This window comes from Molothrus aeneus, chromosome 22 (genome assembly GCF_037042795.1).
Source record: "Molothrus aeneus isolate 106 chromosome 22, BPBGC_Maene_1.0, whole genome shotgun sequence".
Lineage (NCBI taxonomy): Eukaryota > Metazoa > Chordata > Aves > Passeriformes > Icteridae > Molothrus > Molothrus aeneus.
In genome coordinates this window covers 2,418,412-2,436,507 of record NC_089667.1, presented here as the reverse complement: position 1 = coordinate 2,436,507, position 18,096 = coordinate 2,418,412, and the positions used below count along the sequence as shown (strand labels likewise).

The following is an 18,096-nucleotide window of genomic DNA, read 5'->3' as shown; positions in this document are numbered from 1 at the left end:
CTCCCCATTTCTCCGTTCCCCATTCCTGTTTCTCTCCCCACTGGCTTTTCCCGTTTCTCTCTCTCGCCCCGCTGGGTTTCCCCGTTCCCCATTTCCCCGTTCCCTCTCTTTTCCCATTGGGTTTCCCCGCTCCGTTCCCGTTTCTCTCTCTCTCTTCCCGCTGTGTTTCCCCATTCCCCCGCTGTTTCCCCGTTTCTCTCTCTCTCTCTCCCCGCTGTTTCCCCGTTTCTCTCTCTCTCTCCGCTGTTTCCCCGTTTCTCTCTCTCCGCCGTTTCCCCGTTTTTCTCTCTCTCCCCGCTGTGTTTCCCCGTTCCCCGTTTCTCTCTCTCTCTCTCTCTTCCTCTCCGCTCTTTCCCCGTTTCTCTCTCTCTCTCTCTCTCCGCTCTTTCCCCGTTTCTCTCTCTCTCTCTCCCCGCTGTTTCCCCGTTTCTCTCTCTCTCTCTCCGCTCTTTCCCCGTTTCTCTCTCTCTCTCTCTCCCCGCTCTTTCCCCGTTTCTCTCTCTCTCCCCGTTTCTCTCTCTCTCTCTCTCCCCGCTCTTTCCCCGTTTCTCTCTCTCTCTCTCTCCCCGCTCTTTCCCCGTTTCTCTCTCTCTCCCCGTTTCTCTCTCTCTCTCTCTCCCCGCTCTTTCCCCGTTTCTCTCTCTCTCTCTCTCTCTCCCCGCGGGGTGCCGGCTCCGTTGCCGCCGCCGGCCTCTCTGTGCGCATGCGCGGAGCCCCGCCCCCGCCGCCGCTCGCGGTGCATTGTGGGACACAAACAAAGTGCCCGGGCGGCGCGCGCGGGAGCTCGGACGGAGGCGCGCGCGCTGCCCCCTCCCCCCCGCGCCCCCCCTTCCCCCGCGTGCACGCGCAGCGCGCGCGCCCCTCACGCCCCCTCGCGCGGGGGGGTCGCGCGCCCCCCGCTCTTCCCCCCCCCCCCCGCCCCCCCCTCCCCCGGGTTTCCCGCGCGCCGCCTGAGGGGGAGGCGGCGGCCTCCGCCCCCCCCCCCCCGACACCATCCCGCTCGTCCCGGTCATCCCGCTCGTCCCGCCGCCTCCCGGCCCCGCGTCATGGCCCCCAGATAGCGGCCTGGCCTCACCGACCGCCCGCAGGTAACCGGGGAGCGCGGCCGGGCCTGGAGCGGGAGGGGGCCGGTCGGTGGCGCGGCGGCCGCTGGTGCCCCTCGGGGGCGGGGGGCGGGAGGGATCCGGCTCCGGCCCCTCTGCCTCCCTTTCTGACCCGTCCCGGCCCTTCCCGGCCCGTCCCTTCCCCCGTGTTTGCCGTGCGTGCCCCGGGGCTGCGCTCGCCCCCCCGGGGGATCCCATTGCGCGGTGCACAGCCGCTGTGTCCCCCTCCCGCGGGGCCGTGTCAGCCCCGCGCCTCACCGAGGGTTCCCGGCCGGGGGTGCCTCCTGTGGGTGTCACCTTTCTCCGGGGGTGTCCCCTGTCCCTTGTGCCGGTGCTTGGGGGTGTCACTTCCCTCTGGGATGCCCCTGCCCCGCGTTCCGTTGTTCGGGGGTGTCCCGTGCCTCGTGTCCCGGTGTCCGGGGTGTCCCTGTGCCGTGCTGTCCCCTCCGGGGGTGTCCCCAGCCCCGGGGGAGCCGCAGTGGCTGCCGGAGCCTGCGGGTGCACACGCGAACCTGGACTTCCGAGGGCTGTGGGGGGGAACTTGTGTTGTTTCCTGCATCCCAACGGGATACCTGCTGCCTCCAGTGCCGGCTTATGGGAGGAAATAGAGGGATTCCCACTAGCCGTGAGGCAGAGCTGCTGTCCCTTTGTTGTTGTTTGTTTTTTTCCCTACAACAGCCCCTTCTGCACATTCCTCAGTGTCCATCTGCCAGGGTCTGCTGCTCTGCCTCTGTGTCCACGCACTGTGAGGGTGTCACAGTGCTCATCTGCCAGGAACTGCTTCATGTTTTTCTGCTCTCCTTCCATCTCTCCAGAGTCATTTTCCTATATAAACACAATCAGCAGATTCTGGGAGGGTATCATGTGTTTCTTGCTTGCCAAAAGCCTGTTGTCTCCTTTAACACACCCAGGGTACTGGTGCCTCCCAAACTCTGCTGTACCTGTTTCCATGGGGTCAAGCACAGCCTGGTAAATCCCACACCGCAGGGGGCTCCTGCCTGGCTGCAGAAGCTGCTGAGGTTTTCCCCACCCACAAAGACACATCCTCCTCCAGAGCCTGAGGGATGAGTCCTCCAGCCCATGTCATGCTGTGGAGCCTGTTGTGCCCACTGCTGAGGGCTGTGTGTCCCCTCCTCCACACTCACCACTGATTTCCTGCCAAGGGCCTGCATCCTGTCCTGGCTGTGTGTGCACCCCCCGGGCAGGTGCAGGCCTTGCTGCAGGAAAGGTGCAGCCTTGCTGCAGGCAGGCACTCCTCATGCATGTGGAGGTTTCCACCATGGGTCCATTCACATCTTGGATGTTCCCACAGATGCCCAGTGCCAGCTGTTCCTGTGCTTGCTCCCATCACCTCCTGCACGTGCCAGAGAGCTCAGCCCTGTTCCCATCTCTGCTCTCTTCTTGGCTGCCTGTTCATCCTCCATGGCTGAAACTTCTCCCTTTTCCTTCCTGGGCCCTGCTGACCCTGCAGTGGGAGACTCTCAGCTTAAGCCTACCTTGGTTTTTGCTTTGACTTTGGGGTTTCCTTTGCTGAGCAGTCCAGCAGAGTAAAATCAAGTAGTGTGTGTACTTCCTAGGTATCAGCACATTCCATGAGTCTAAAATACCATCACTTTCTCTTTTTCTGGTCATATGTGTAATTTGTCTACTCCAGGCCCTTCCAGTGCCTGAAGAGTTTCCAGGCAAGCAGGAAAGTGACTTTTGACAAGGCCATGGAGAGGCAGGACAAGGGAAAATGGCTTCAAATGACAGAGGGCAGGGTTAGATGAGATATTGAGAGGGAATTCTTCCCTGTGAGCGTGGGGAGGCCCTGGCACAGGGTGCCCAGAGAAGCTGTGGCTGCCCCTGGATCTCTGGGACCATTCCAGGCCAGCTTGGACAGGGCTTGGAGCAGCCTGGGCTAGTGGAAGGTGTCCCCTGGGCTTGTGGAAAGTGTCCCTGCCCATTGCAGGGGAGTTGGATGTGATCTTTAAGGTCCCTTCCAACCCAAACTGTTCTGTGATGTTTCTAGAATCATTATTGTCCCCATCTGGTACTCTGGGTTTGCCATACCCCCGTGGGGAGTTTCTCAATTTTCCTAGCACACGTTTGCCCCTGCTTTATTTCTGTGCTTCTGCCTGATAGGAAGCTTTTCCTTTCCCTTTTTAAACTTTTTATTTTATTTATTCTTGGGGGGTGTATCCACATGGCAGCTCTTACTGAGGTAGAGGTCACCCAGTTCACCCCTGAGCTGGTCCCTGGCTCTGAGCTGGACGTTTCCACAGATGAGGTGGTGGTTATTTATCACATGTGGCACTGATCTGTGGACCCTGCAGGGTGATGTGAGCGGGAATGAGTCCTGTGGGAATGAGGCTCTCAGGGAATTGGGAGTGCACTGTGTTTTTCTTCTGCCCTCGAGTCTCCTGCTGCAGTTTGATGCCTGCACGTGGGGCAGATCCGAGGTGTGATGAGCCTGGAGACCTCGCCTGGGTTTGAGTGCAGCTGTTCAAGGAGGTGGAGCTGAACCTGGGAGCTCAGACACAGCTCTCCCAGTGTAAATGCCTCCATTGATGTCCAGCTGTTTACTCCAGGAACCAGTTACAATGCTCTAAGTGCCTCTCCCTTGGGACTACTTCTATTTAAACAGCTGGTTTTAATCCAAAGCTTTAATTGGTGCTGACACCCCAGGCAGTCTCTTTCCATGGGAAGGGAATTTCCAGCCCCACTCGAGTCTCCCTAGGTGGATGATGCATGGATGCTGAGGGAGGATCATGCTTGGGAGGTTTTGTCCTGGTTTTGTTTACAGGGTGAGGGAATTCCTGCCTCTCTGACTGTGAGGTTTGGAGGGGAGACGCTGTCCTCACATATTCCTTCTGCAGTACGTAAGAGGAGTAGTCAGAGGGTGAAACTGAATCCTTGCCATGCTTGTTGCAACGGGAGATTAATCATAAACTCTGGCCCTTCCCAAAGGGTGCTTTCATTCTGCGGTGTTAGTGGAGAATTGTGCTGCTCTGAGGGTCTGCTCAGCTGTTTGCCAAAGGCTCTAAAGCAAAACAGCTTCCCCTGGCTGAGGCTGAACAACCCCCCAGGTGCTGGGTTTGGTTGTATCCCACGACTTGCTGGAAGGAGATTTTGTATCTTTGTGGCCTTTCTGTGGATGGATGTGTGGTGCTTGTGCCTGGTGAGGTGTTTGTGTGGCCAGCTCCAAGTCTTGGGTCCTTCACACTTGTGTGGGGTATTTCACATCACTGTTTCATGGCCTCTCCCATTCTATCTGCTAAACTTGTTTTTCAGTGAGCTTTGAGAACATCTGAGTGTATTCCTAGGAGAACATCTGGTGATATCTGTAGCTTCACTCCTTTTAGGGATTGTAATCCACTAGTTTAAAGAAAAAAGAAAAAATCAACCTGTGACAAAGCAGTGCTGCTTTTGCTGGCGTGTGACGAGGAAGGAGATGTCCCCTGACGTAGAAGGGATTGTCTGTTGACATTCTTCTCCCTCTCCCAGTTATAAGTAGGTTATCCCTGCTCAAATTATGCAACTGTGCAGACAGCCAGACTTCAGGAATTCCAAATACTTCAATGTGTCAAGTGCTGACTTCTAAATTAAATGCCACGGTTGCAGAGCGTGTTCACAGTCTGTCGCTTGAAATACGACATCAATCTTGGAATCGCGTGTGGCTGAGAAGGGGCAGCAACTTAATTGCTTGTTTCTTCCAAGAAGTGTTGTGTGAGGCTTTGGCAGGAGCCAAACTGGGTGGGAGATCTGCCTCTACCTGTGACACTGTTTCCATATGGAAGTCAGCAGTTACAAGCAGAAAAAAACCTCCTGAAAACATTGATTTATGTAACAAATTGAAATGCTTCGTTCCATGGCCCTGGCTGTCGCCTCAAAGATGCAGTTTTCAGCGTCTAGATCTAATTAAAGAGTTGTGTGCTTATTGCTAAGTAAACATTGGAGTCCATCACTCTCCTTGCCTTGCAGAGCAAATTGATTCTTCTAATGGTTTCACTGGATGAAAGCAGGTGTCTAGGACTGCTTTGTGCAAGGCACTGAAATGAAATGGTGGTGGTAGGAAATGAGCTGCAAACCTGATAAAATGGGGTGACAGGAAATGTAAACGCTCAGCATTTCATTCAATTCTTACATTCCATTTAATCAAGTGAAGGAAGTGACTTAAACTGTGCATTATTTGTAAATAGTGTGTTCTTACTGCCTTCCACTTCAGAGCTGGGGAAATCATTCTTTCACATGAGCACATTTAGCAGAGGATGTGAACAACGGGATAATAAGAGCTGCAGAAAGTATGTTGGGCTCAGCATGTGGTCTGTGACAGTGGCCAGGAGGAAATCATTAGGGGAGAGAGGAGCAGCAGCCCCAGGCAGCTCAGGCTTCATCCCCAGCTCCTGGTTTGAGGTGGCCTGAGCTGGCAGTGCCTGTTGGACCTGTCCTTGAGGGCATTGCCTGAACATTTCCAACAGTTTGTTCCTGGAGCCTCCACAGAATGCCCTGTGATGAATCTCTCAATTTGTGCAAAAATAATACCTGGCTTCTGGGGTTTGTTATTTTTTTGCTTCTTTTTAAACTGTAATCTCATTGAATCCCTCGTACTTTTTGTAATATTTTTTTGCATCAGCACCTCATTTGTGATTTTACAAGTCTCGGTGATCTCAGTTTTCTCTCTTTGGGTTCTTTTCCTTTTCCAAGCTGCCTTGTCCCAGTCTGTTTGGTACATCTGTCTGCAGAGGCAGCTCTTCATCACTTGGGGTTTTTTTTCTTTGAGCTCTGCTGTTATTTTGAGGTGATTTGGCCACAACATTTGTTTGCTTGCTTTACCCAAGAAGACTGAATAAAGAGAGATGTGCTTTCTAATAAAGGGATACTTTGTAGCTCCTCTGTGATAATATTATAAACATTTACTATGTGTAATGTTTTATATTCCAAGTGCAAATGAACACAGTAATCATAATGAGAGATATTGTAGTGGAAATACAGATAGTGAGGAAGATCTTAGTTTATAAATACAGTACAGATGGCCGTTGAGAAGGCATTTTGTATTTGGATATTACCAAGAGAGCAGTATGGAAAAAACTACAGTTGTGGTGGATACTTGCCAGAGTTAAGTTGGAAGGCACTGGAGGCCTGAAGATGCCATGTCCTGTGGAGACCTGAGAGTCCCAGAAATGACTCGTGGGTCTGGGGATAACTGGTGGGTTAGGGACACATTGCTCCCTTAGTAGGGACAGATATTGGCAGTGTTGAAGCTCTCTGGCCTGACAGTTCCTGCAGTTTTCTTTCAATGTCTTGTTTTGGTTTTTTAAGTGGATAAATACCCCTGTTTTGAAATACCTACTGTGAAAAGTTTCTGTAAAGTGTTGGTAAAGATGCTGGAGGTTTAAAAAACCCCACAAAACTGTGTGGGGTTATGCCCAGCACAAACTGTGGATATGGCTCTGCCAGGCCAGCTTTGGCCATAGCAGGGCAGACAGCTCCAGCCTGTGCAGTTGCTGCTCCACAGCAGCAAATTTCAGTGTCTTGTTTTGGTTTTTTAAGTGGATAAATACCCATATTTTGAAATACCTACTGTGAAAAGTTTCTGTAAAATGTTGGTCAAGATGCTGGAAGTTTAAAAAACCCCACAAAACTGTCCTTATGCCCAGCACAAACTGTGGATATGGTGGATGTGGGTACGGCTCTGCCAGGCCAGCTTTGGCCATACAAAGGCAGACAGCTCCAGCCTGTGCAGTTGCTGCTCCACAGCAGCAACTTTCAGTGTCTTGTTTTGGTTTTTTAAGTGGATAAATATCCCTGTTTTGAAATACCTACTGTGAAATGTTGGTAAAGATGCTGGAGGTTTAAAAACCCCACAAAACTGTCCTTATGCCCAGCACAAACTGGATATGGTGGATGTGGGTATGGCTCTGCCAGGCCAGCTTTGGCCATAGCAGGGCAGACAGCTCCAGCCTGTGGAGTTGCTGCTCACCTGATAAGGTGATTGGTGGATAAATACAAGCACTTTTAGGTTTTGGAGCCAAGAAGAACTCCTTTTAGGCATTTATCTGCATAAATGAGTCATTAGGAAAATCAAGGTACACGTAGTGCTGAAAGGGTGATGACACAAGCACATTCCTGCCTTGCTTGAACTTGTTGAGGATTCTTTTCTAGCTGCTTCCCTTGGAAGGTGGCTGCTGTTGCTGTGTCTGTGACACCCTGGCTGCTGGCAGCAGTCCAGTCCATGCTGGCTGGGGCAGCAGTGCCTGTGTTCCTCCTTGGAGCACACAGCATCTGAGACTTTGCCTTGATCTCTCCCTTCTGCTCTTTACTGAGCTTTTTCTTCAGTGTTGCTTCCAGCACTGGGGGTGTTTATGGGGCTGCTGTGCTTCAGGGAGAGTTCAGATATGCATTGCCTTTCAGGAAAAAATCATTTATTATAGTTAATGTGGATTTCATTAGGGTGTAATGCTTCCTGGAATAAAAGTGAGAGAGAAAAGCTGTCATTTTGTGTAATAAACCTGAATATTTCAACCAACCAGTCAGTTGACAGGTAAGCTTTGTGCTCAGCTAGTAAAAACTAGCACTTAGCCAAATTTGGTAGTGACAAACCTACTGTTTGTGCTGTGCCTTCCAGTCCCTAATCTCTGTCAAATGAGGGGGTGCTTTCCATGGACAGGAGGGAGCCCATGGTTTGGGGGATACTGGAGAGGAGGCACTCTGCACTTTGCCTGCTTTTGTGGAATGCACCCTGATTTTGCCTTGGAGGAAAGGAAAAAATGATGTGTGGGGACCACCAGATGGGAGAGTTTTGTTATTTTTGTCTTTTTGACTCTTGCAGGGATCCAGAGGAGTAATGCTACCAAAACAATCTTGAGCCATGCTGCTTTGCTGGGCCATTTTTTTCCTGATATTTCTTCCACATGCCATCACCAGAAAGGGCTGGGAGATTCTTGTTTTTGTGACTAATTTGGGAGGCTGGCTTGAGGAGTTTTCTTCATGTGTGTTTTTCCTGACTTCTTGTTGATAACGCTTTGCAGAGCTTCTGAAAGTGAAGGCTCAAATGCTGTGGGTAGCCATGGTAAAACAAGAAAAAATAGATTTCTGGAATTAGTTGAAATTAGCAGGTTGCTGCAGTTGGTGCCACGTGCAAATGAAAGTAATATATGGACATTTTTTGGCAATTTGCAGTACTTAGAAAATTTAATATTCAGTTGGGGGTTTTTGTACTGTTGTTAAAGAGCAAGGACTATAAAACTGCAGCCTTGCTTTTTATTACACAGAGTGGGAAATGGTCATCTAACAGCTTCTCTACACTAAGAAATTTGGGAAAAACTTAACCTGAATTTGCATGGAGCAAAAGGATAAAAAAGTTCCTGAGATCCCATAAAAATTCTGCATGAACAGTGCCATGGAAAGCGTGGTTAAATTTGAATGTGTGCCTTAGGGCTGGAACACATCAGCCCATTCACTGTAAGCTGATTTCATTCTGAGGCACTTCCCTGCATAGGGATATGATGAGGACTCAGTTCACTTGTTGCTTTTATTCTATCAAAAAAACCCCAAAAGGCAAAAAAGTGGAGGTTTGTTCCATATGTTGATGGCACATTTAGTAGTTTGATCATGTGTTTTTTGGGGAATTGGTGAAAACCCAAAGTATAGGGTAGTGAATATGCTGTGAGATATCCCAAAACACTCTGTCTAGTGAAGTTCACACATTAATTTTTATTATGAGAATGAAGGTAATTCAGTGTGGAACAAGACCTTTTCACAGTTCCTGCTCATATTGTTAAACAAGCCTCAGTTTTAAGTGCTGTCAGAAAATTGCTTTTATGTGCTGGAAGGAATGCTACCGTGAGATTCCAGAGGCTGGGGAAGGTGGCATTTATCTGGTTTGCTTATTCAACCATGTGAAAGCTGTATTAGGCACATAAACTTTCTGCACTACACTGCAGCTTCAAAAAAGCAACAAGTGAAATCTGGGTCCTTTGAAGTAGTGAATAGCAACATTCTGTTCTCCACAAGTGATGACTTCAAATAATCACACTAAAACTCAAAAAGCTGTCATGGCTGAGGAAAACAAGACAATTCTCCCCAGATAAATCTTATTTCAGTGTATCACTGTTGCATGAAACGTGGGTTTTGTTGGAGCCAGCAAACTTCAGTTACGTAGAAAGGCAGAGAGTCTTAAAAAAGGACATAGATCTTCTTTCTCTATCTGGAAATGATCTCAGGAAACATCTCACTGTTGCAGAAAAGCAGTCTGTGCCATCAGATCAGTTTCCAGCAGCAGGCACTACTGTCCTGCCCTGATTATTGTAATCTCTGCTTTTAATTAGATGCTGAGATTGATTAAGAGCTGTTGTGCTGCGCAGTGCCCTCGATGTGTTCCTGTCAGTTCTGCCTGCTCCAGGGTGCTGGTGAAGGAAGATGCTCTGAGAAGACCCCAGCACAGTTTACTTTGCAGACATGTTAAGGGACAGCTGCAGAGAAGAAAAATACACCAAAACCCCTTCTTGAGACTCCTTCAGGAGGTTAAAATAGATATTGACAAATAGCTGGCAGGAAATCAGGCACTGCAGCAGGCTGCTGTTCTGTGTGCCTTTTACTTTGCTGTTCATTTAATGTAACAGGATGGAGATCTTACTCCAAAGTCACTTTTAACTCTTTAGCTTCCAATTCACAGCTCCCTAATGTATCATTCAATTCATTCTGTTGGATTTCCCATGAATTTCATTCTGTTCCTGGGGTTCCAGTTCTCAAGCATTTGTTTTTGTGTGTTGTGCTGACAATGCACCTTAACCTTTTGATGAGCATTTTCTGAGCCAGTGCCTTGGAGATCTTTGCTGAAATGAGTTCTTATGGCACTCCATAGGTGAGTTCTTCCATCTGTTATCCAAGTACATGAATTTCTTTCAGCTGGCTCTTTACCTTCAGTTTGTCTGTTCATCTGTGTGTTTGCACTAACAGCTCTATTTGTCATGTTAGTCAAACATTTAATGAAGTTCTCATCATAGCTGGTATTTCCTCTTTCTCTGAAAAATACATTTTCAATTCAGCTTGAGACACTTTAACTTCAGTAGACACAGGTGGTATCCCAATTTCTGTTTGTTTTCTTATTCTTCATTCTTTTTTTCTTCCGTTTGTTTTCATTTGGCTGGATTTGTGCACTTGTATACAAACACCTGCAATCATGTATCTTTGAGAGATGAAAACATCTCTATATTTTTTAATAATCAGACCTTGTACACTAAATATTTGAGAGATGAAATTACCATAGTGCTAATGTTGCCAAGCTTATTTGCAGGTGTGCAGCACAAAATGAGACAGTCTTTGAACAGTCCTGCCTCTTCTCCTGCCGCACTGACACCTTTTCCCTGGGAATTAAAGTGTCACTGTTTAATCCCAGCCCTGTCTGATGGAAACACTTTTAGACTGGCCTCTAATGAAAGGAGTGGTAACATGTTTTACACACCTACAACATGACATTTCATCTGCAGGTTTTATCTGGGCCAGGAGTTGTAGCTATGCTTTAATCTTGCTGCATTCATCCAGCACACTCAGTGCCTGCTGTCAGAGCCCCAGCTCGGCTCTCAGGGATTCCCAAGCCTTTGCATTACAAACTGTTGCCAGCTCCCAGCTTTTCCCATCAGTCAGGAGAGTCTGTGCTCAGCCATGGCCATTTTCAGAGCTGGGCAGATAAATCTCCATTGCCCTGAAGCCAACAGGAGCATTTAGGAGTTGAAACTTCACTGTGGGCAACTTAACTTCCAGCCCTGTGACATTTCTGTGACAGTTCATAATGTCCCCATTCATCTGTGTATTGGTTTTCACTCAGGACCTGCTTCATGGCAGCTGTGAGTCCATCAGCTGCAGAGACCACAACTCTCATTTGCCTGAGACATAACTGATGTGCAGTTCCTGCCATAAAAATTAAAAAGAGAGAATTGAAGTAGAATTGAACTCTCCTGCCAATTTGAGATCAGACAGCAGCAAGTCTTGCAGGCCCCTTGCTGTAGGCCACACAGAAGGGTTGACAAGGGACAAGAATAAATCTAGAAGTGGCACTTTCATGAGGAAATGACAAGCCAGAGCTGCATGAGAATCTACTGCAAGTATGTGGCTGCTGGTGAAGTTAATGAATGTGGCCTTGGAATCTGTAATTATTACAGTCAGGCAGATGAGTGCTTAATTCTGCCAGATGGGAGAGCTCCACTCTGAGTTCCAGGACATGCCTGGGGCTTTCAAACACATTCACTCTGCAGAAACACTCTGCAAGCTGCATCAGCCCAGACAGGTAAGTTCTGTTCTTGTTCTGTTCCGTCACTGGGAAGTTTCTGGGGGTTTGTGGATCCCTTTGACCAGCAGCTTTGGCTTGGTTTAGATGCACACATCCCCATCCTGAGCTGTGTGCTGGGCTCTCCTCTGCAGGCTGTAATTCTGCTCCTATCAGCCCACACAGGCTCTCTTTAATATCCCCTCTCACACTGTCAGAGCACAACTGCTGAATTTTTACATCCAACTTCTTAATTCCCATGCAGATGACTGGTCAGGAAAACAAAAAAAAATCCCTAAGACACCTTGTGCTTCACCTTAAATGTAGAAACAGCATCTCCTGAAAAATAGTGATGCATTAACTAATGGTTTTCAGCTTTTTCTTTGCTGTGACCTCACAGTAGTGGAGCAACAGCTCTGTGATGTGTTTTATGTTGGTTTTAATATTCTAAAATAAAAGTAGTAGACATGTATATACCTCTTTTCATCACAGTAGATATTTTGGGGTATTTTTTGACTTTCACATGCTCAGGCAGTCTGGTGACATGAGGAAGACTTTGGTCATCTCACTTTGGAAACTGTAAACCTTTTCTTGGAGTTTTATAGCTTTGAATGAGGACAGCTGAGATATTTGGAATTAAGCAAATATTTCTGATTTGCTCTTGGTCCATATTGCTTTAACAGCAGCCATTGTGCTTAATATCCATGGTGTAAAAATAAAATAAAATCTGCAAAACCACAGAGGAGCAGGAAGTACACACAGGGGAACAGGAAGTACCCCTTACACAAGTAAGGTGTTGGTTGTCCATCTTTTGGCAAGGGAAGTTAAAATCAAGTGCCAGGAAGGTGTAGAAGTGGATTGCAAGGATGGTGCAGTGTCTGACCATACCTCACACCTTGCTGCTGGTAAGAATTAAAACAGAATGCCAAAGTAGGAGGATTTTTTGCTCTCTCTTTTATGGGAATATGCATTGAGAAGTGAATTAGATCAACTTTTTTCCAAAAGCTAACAGTGATTAAGGCATTGTTGCCAAAAGCAGAGGCTGGGATTGAGTGATAAATTGCAGGGGTGAGAAGTGGCTGGGAGCCTTGGCACCTGCAAGAGGAGAGGTGTCAGCTCCTGGATGCAGCACTCAGCTAAAGCTCCACTCATGCAAACTGGCCTAAGATAATCTGTGCTCTTCTGCTTGGGGAAAGTCTGTTGGTACTGTTCCCTTAAAATGTGTATGTAAATGTTTTCTAATTTTATCCTTTCACAAGTGTTCTGTTGCAGCTGACATCCCATCTCCACTTTACAATAAAACCATTTTGTAGAGCAAATTGATGGGTTTGGCACCCCACTACTTGTCTCAATGCCTTCACCAGCCCTGAGAATTAAAATGCACCTACTAGATTTGCATCATGCAAATGCATTTTTCCATGATCTGAGTCAGTTTTTTCCTCTCCCCATGAAAGATTAATGTTTTTGATAGCAGTGACAGTGTGAGTCAGAGCTGGAGCTGTGAGCTGGGGCTCTGCCGTGGCTGCACACATCTGCTTTCTCCTTGTGCCATGGTACAGTCAAAGCTTTTGTCTTCTCTTATTGCAGGGTTTAATTTGGGGGAAACTGCAGAGATCTGTTAGGAATACGAAACATCTATTTCATGGACACCCTGGGCCTGCCTTTTTCCTGGGTAATTATTTTGGAAGAGGAGCTGTTGGATGCTTTGCACCTTGTCCTTTGCAGATGAACACTGTTCCTGGTGTGTTGGAGGACTTAGAGTAAAGAAATACTGTGTGCTTTTGCCTTTATCTCTTTCCTGCCCTGAAGAGGTTTACCTTGGTTGCTACCAAAAATGGTGGTGGGCCCTGTCACAGCTCAGGATCTCCAGATTTGCAAATATTCTCAGCAGTTTTTTTGTGAAGAGTTGCAGCCTTGGTGAGTTGACTTTGTAAACCTCAGCTCTTACAGCACTCAGGAGAAACTTACCTAAATGTTTACAAATCCATTTAAAATTGGGGAATGAGAGTAGCTTATTGTCAGCTTCTGGGAGTGATAAACATTCAGAGCCTCTGATAATTGTGTAGCTTAATTACATTGACCATGGCTGCTTCCTGATAGTGTTTTAGTCTCCCTCCATGGAGCTGAAGTCTGGTTCTGGGGTACTGCCTGCCACCCTTCAGCAGCAGCAGCTTCTGCTGGGTTATACCTAAAATTTAGGAAGATCTAAGCTCTAGAATTTGGAAAGTCTCTTTGCAAGGAGTTTTTCACAGGAAGAGGTGCATCCTTGGAAAGTAAAAAAAACAAAAAGATAAATGAAAAATTAAGTGTGGAACAAAGGAAGAGGCTGGGGGTGAGTCCAGAGCACCCAACAAATGTTCTCTGTGAGCAGCACTAATGGTCATGAAGGCAGTGGCCTCAGCAGCTCTGGCACATGGACTTGGCAACAGTGGTGTTCCATAACCCCAATCTTTACAAAATACAAAATACTTCTTGTGAAGTGCAGTGGTTTTGGAGTACATTGGGAAAGCACAACACACTCTTGATATCCCTTCTGCTGGGAAGGGGAGTATTAGCTGCTCACAATGAATAGGTAGTTGTAGTATTTCAGCTTTCATTTGTTAGGTGAAATTGCTCTTCCATTCCAGCTCCCAAGTGGAGTTCTCTGAGTTCCTTACCTGTCATCAGCCACCCTTGGTGGGCAGGCAGAGATCCTCCCATGGATGTGAGTGTTCCATGTGCAGCTCAAGCCCTGGCCAAGGACAAAACACCTCCAAAAAGTGCTTGAACCATTGTCCTCTTCTGAGAAGCTGGGAGGAGAGGGACCCAGGGGCAGTGCAGTGTCCTGGGGTATTTCAGTGAAATGGTTTGGACAGTCAGAGTCTGAGAGAGCAGGGACTGAGGCAGGCCCAGCACTGAGTGCTCCCAGTTGCTTGCAGGCTGTGCCATCACCTCAGCCCAGTACAGGCTGGAGCTTGGCAGCTCTTGCAGGTTGAACACAACGGGGTTCATGCAGCAGCTCCTGAACACTGGCTCCTTTGTGCACTCCCAGTTTGGAATCTGCTGTCCTGGAGGAAATGGAACTTCTCAAGGCCAGCATACTTCCCAGAATGGGTCATTTCCCTGGTCCACTCCTCCACTGCAGCCAAAGGTTACAGGTTTGCATTCCAGGGATTCCAGAGCTCCAAAGTGAATGCTCCACACTGATGTCATTTTGAGCACAGAAACCTCTGCTTGCCTCTTTTACATGAATACTGTCAGGTTTGGCAGTGCTCGCTTGAGGTCAAACTAGGTTCACTAACCTGAGTTAAAATATGATTTAAAATAAAGTTTAGAAAGTGCTGTTGATTGATTTGAAACTAGCATGGTGTGGGAGCTCTGGCCTGCAGTTTTGTGAAGTGAACCAGGACAAGATTTATAATGGAGATAGTACCTTTTATTAGGCCAGCTGCTGTTGGGAAAACAGATGTGTGTTTAGATAGAGATAGAAATAGAGATAGCAGACTTGTAGTTCATTCTGATTGAAGCAGTTGTTCTGACTCAATTATGAATTTAATTATACTTAATTATACTAACCAGTTAATTTGAGGGAGTGAGGGGTGCTGGTACCTGTGTACTGCAGTGAGATGACAGAGATAAAATGCTCCAGGTCCCATGTTTATCCCCGTGGAAGGTTTGTCTGTGTCTGGACTGCTGCTGCTGGTGGAATGCTGCTCTAACCAGTGCCCAAGGAGTGACCAGCATTAAAAATAAATAATGATATCAAAAAACAACCAAAGATCTGATTTACACCATGGGCTCACATCACAGTTTGATGAATGTATCTGAGGGCTTGGTGAGCACCAGGGTGGGAATTTCCTAATCATTTTGAGGAGTTAAGTTGCTATAGAGTGATATAAAGTCTGTTGGTTTCAGTGTTCAGAAAACCTGGTGTTTTCATGCTGTGAATTGCCACGGATCAGGATAGGGAGGTTAAAGGTAGGGTGGTGGTTTTGTGGTGCTAAAAATGACTTTTGTTTTGAAGTGATGTGACTAAGTGAGAAACTGAATGCAAACAGCTCCCTGAGTTTGATTCACTGACTCTTCTCAAATATTTTTATAGATACCATGTTTCAAACCAAATCACATTAGGCAGCAGGTGAATAAGGAGCTACATTTTGTGTACATGAAAGTAGATAGGTTGCATAAGCAATATTTTTGAAGTCCTTCTTTTCCATTCACAGTTTCATTACATTATAACATTACACTTAGAGTGTACAGTTTCAGCTTTGCTGTTTCTAAGCTCGGAAACTTGACACCTGTTGAATCCCAGAACAGTGCATGTGCTGTGGTAGCTGTTGCTAAAACTCGCATTTCAGTAGCCTTGAAACAGTGAGAATGAGCTGAGTTACTCCAAACTGCTTAAAGGTCAGGTCTTCATTTGTGCCCCAAGGTGTTAAAAAAAAAAAAAAACAACTAATTTTCAAATGAATTGTACAAATCCTTTGGTACAGTAGCACTTCCCTTCAGACTGCTTTTGGCTAATAGTGGATAAAATTGTCCTTGCTCTGGAAGGCCTGAAGTGCTCACATTTGAATTCTCACCTTGTTCAGGGATGAATGCTGTGATGGTGATTCCTCACATGTTTCCAGGGCAGGAATGCATGCTGGAAAAACCATTCTCTCCAACTGTAAATGCCTGTGTCAAAGTTAAATATGGACTGAAGTGTCCCACTGTGTATATTTTTAAAACCTGTGAAAGTGCCTTGGATTTCAGTGTGTTTCTCTGGAGGTTTGAAATGTGTTGTGGGCCAGGGTGTGAGTGTGTGCCTGGGGAATGAGAGGAGGAGCCCCACTCTCTGTGATACCATCCCTGGTCCCTGCCTAGAGAATGGTTTGTGGCTCCAAAATTAACAGCTTTTCCAGCTCCAGCCCACTTAGCACTTAGTTGAGGTGTGCACCTTGCTGTCCCCACCCCAGCACTCCCAAGGGTGTGGGTAGATTTAGTTCTTGGATGTGGCATCCAAGAGCTGCTGTCAGGGACTCAGGCTGGGAAATAAGACCTGCCAAAGTGCTATTTTGAAATGATGATAATACACAGATGATGGACTTGGGCTGAAGCTGTAACGTTGCAGCCCTTTACCCTCTCAGGTCGCTGTGAATTGAGTGCAGCTATAAAAGTGCTTTGTGCCACTGAGAGATTGGAAAGAGGTTGAACCATTGGATAACCTGGCTGTGCTTTAGCACGCTCATCTTTTCATGTGGAAAATGCTTTCATACTGTTTAAATTACCTTCTAAAAATATTTGATGTTTTTACTACATCATTAACTGTAAGGAGCTGATATTTTTCCCCCTCCTCAGCCTGGCCCTTTGGATTTTTCTGAAAATAGCATTTGTGCATGCTCCTTGTTCACACTGAGGCCTGGGTGGGAGCCACTTGTTTGAATGGAGGTGTCAGTGCAGTGAGGGTGAAAGTCATTTTACAGAAGTGATTTAACAGAGCAATATCCCACATCCGTGGCAGGAACACTGCTCCTGTAATAAATTTAAATCAATTTATTGCACATCACTGACTTCCGCTATTTTATTTTAAATTCTGTGACCAGATCAAGGTCAAGGAAGCAAAAAGATGAAAGGAGAAGGGGAAAGGAAGCCAGAAGAGGGGAGGGGCAGCAGGACAAGGAATGGTTTAGAGCAGGGCAGCAGAACTGAGCTCTCACTTCGGGGCTGGAGGGCTGAGCATTCCTTGTTCAGAAGAACAGAGGGGAAAAGGGCTTTGTCTTTTGGGCCTGTAGGAACTGGGAGGATTGCTCTGAGATCTTTCTCCTTGTTTATAATGATGTACTGGTACTACTTCTAAATACCAAACTATTCCATGGCTAGTCCTTGTGAATGTGTTGTCCTTGTACTTCTGCTGAACAGAAGTACTTGTGAACTTCTGATGTGCCAAGGAACAGCTGCAGCAACCAGCATAGCAGAAGGAAGGGGATCCAAGGGCCATTTCTAAATATGCTGTTACAAGATTTTGCTGTAGTGTGTTGGTCTGAGATCAATGAAACATGTTTTTCATTTGATTCATGCTGGAGAACAAAGAGTCTGGATATTCAGATGCCTCTTGAGGTCAATCTGTTTTCTTTCAGTGAAGGGAATGTTTTGCTTGTGCTTAACTTCTTCCTCTGCACCAGTGTGAAATTTCATTTTAAACCCAAACGGCCCTTAGAGTTTCCACCAGACTTTATATATATTATCAGGTGTTAGTTAATCTGTTCTCTTGAACAGTTAGGGTTCCTCTGTCTGCAGGGGTTTGAGTATCAAAAGTGAAAACCCAGGAACAAGAAGCAGCCAAATGTCAATGTCTGTAGAACCAGGTGGGCTGTGACAGCTGCTGTTTCCATGTGTCACATTTGGGGTAAGTTCTTCCACACTTGCAGTTGCTCTGTGAAGCTCCACGTGAGCCATTTGCAAGCATGGAATGGTTTGTTTTTTTTATGTGGAAGGGAAAGAAGGATGATGTGCAGAAGCTGGCTGACTGCAGGAATGAATCAAACACAATAATGCTGTTGATGTTTAACCAGTGAGATAATTGTGTCTCGTGTTAATTGTATGAGGCATGTGCAACACAGAGAGCTTCCATGGAGGCTTGGAAGGGGCTCAGGCAGGTGAAACACTGTGGTTTATCTTCCCTTCACAGTGAAATGTTTCTGACATTTTTGGGGAAATCCAGGGGTCAAACACCCCATTCTCATCAGGACCTTGCACAAAACACATGCATTTGCTCCCACAAGGAGA

General features: G+C 46.9%; 1 protein-coding gene across 3 annotated transcripts in view; it reads left to right on the top strand.

The window, feature by feature from the left end:
• The first annotated feature begins 995 nt into the window (after window positions 1–995).
• ZBTB44 (zinc finger and BTB domain containing 44) overlaps window positions 996–18,096 on the top strand; it is a 39,546-nt gene continuing 22,445 nt past the window's right edge. For all 3 annotated transcript variants that reach the window (XM_066564353.1, XM_066564352.1, XM_066564354.1), the window contains exon 1: window positions 996–1,088. The gene's annotated coding sequence lies outside the window, so the exon portion shown is untranslated. The remainder of the gene's footprint in view (window positions 1,089–18,096) is intronic.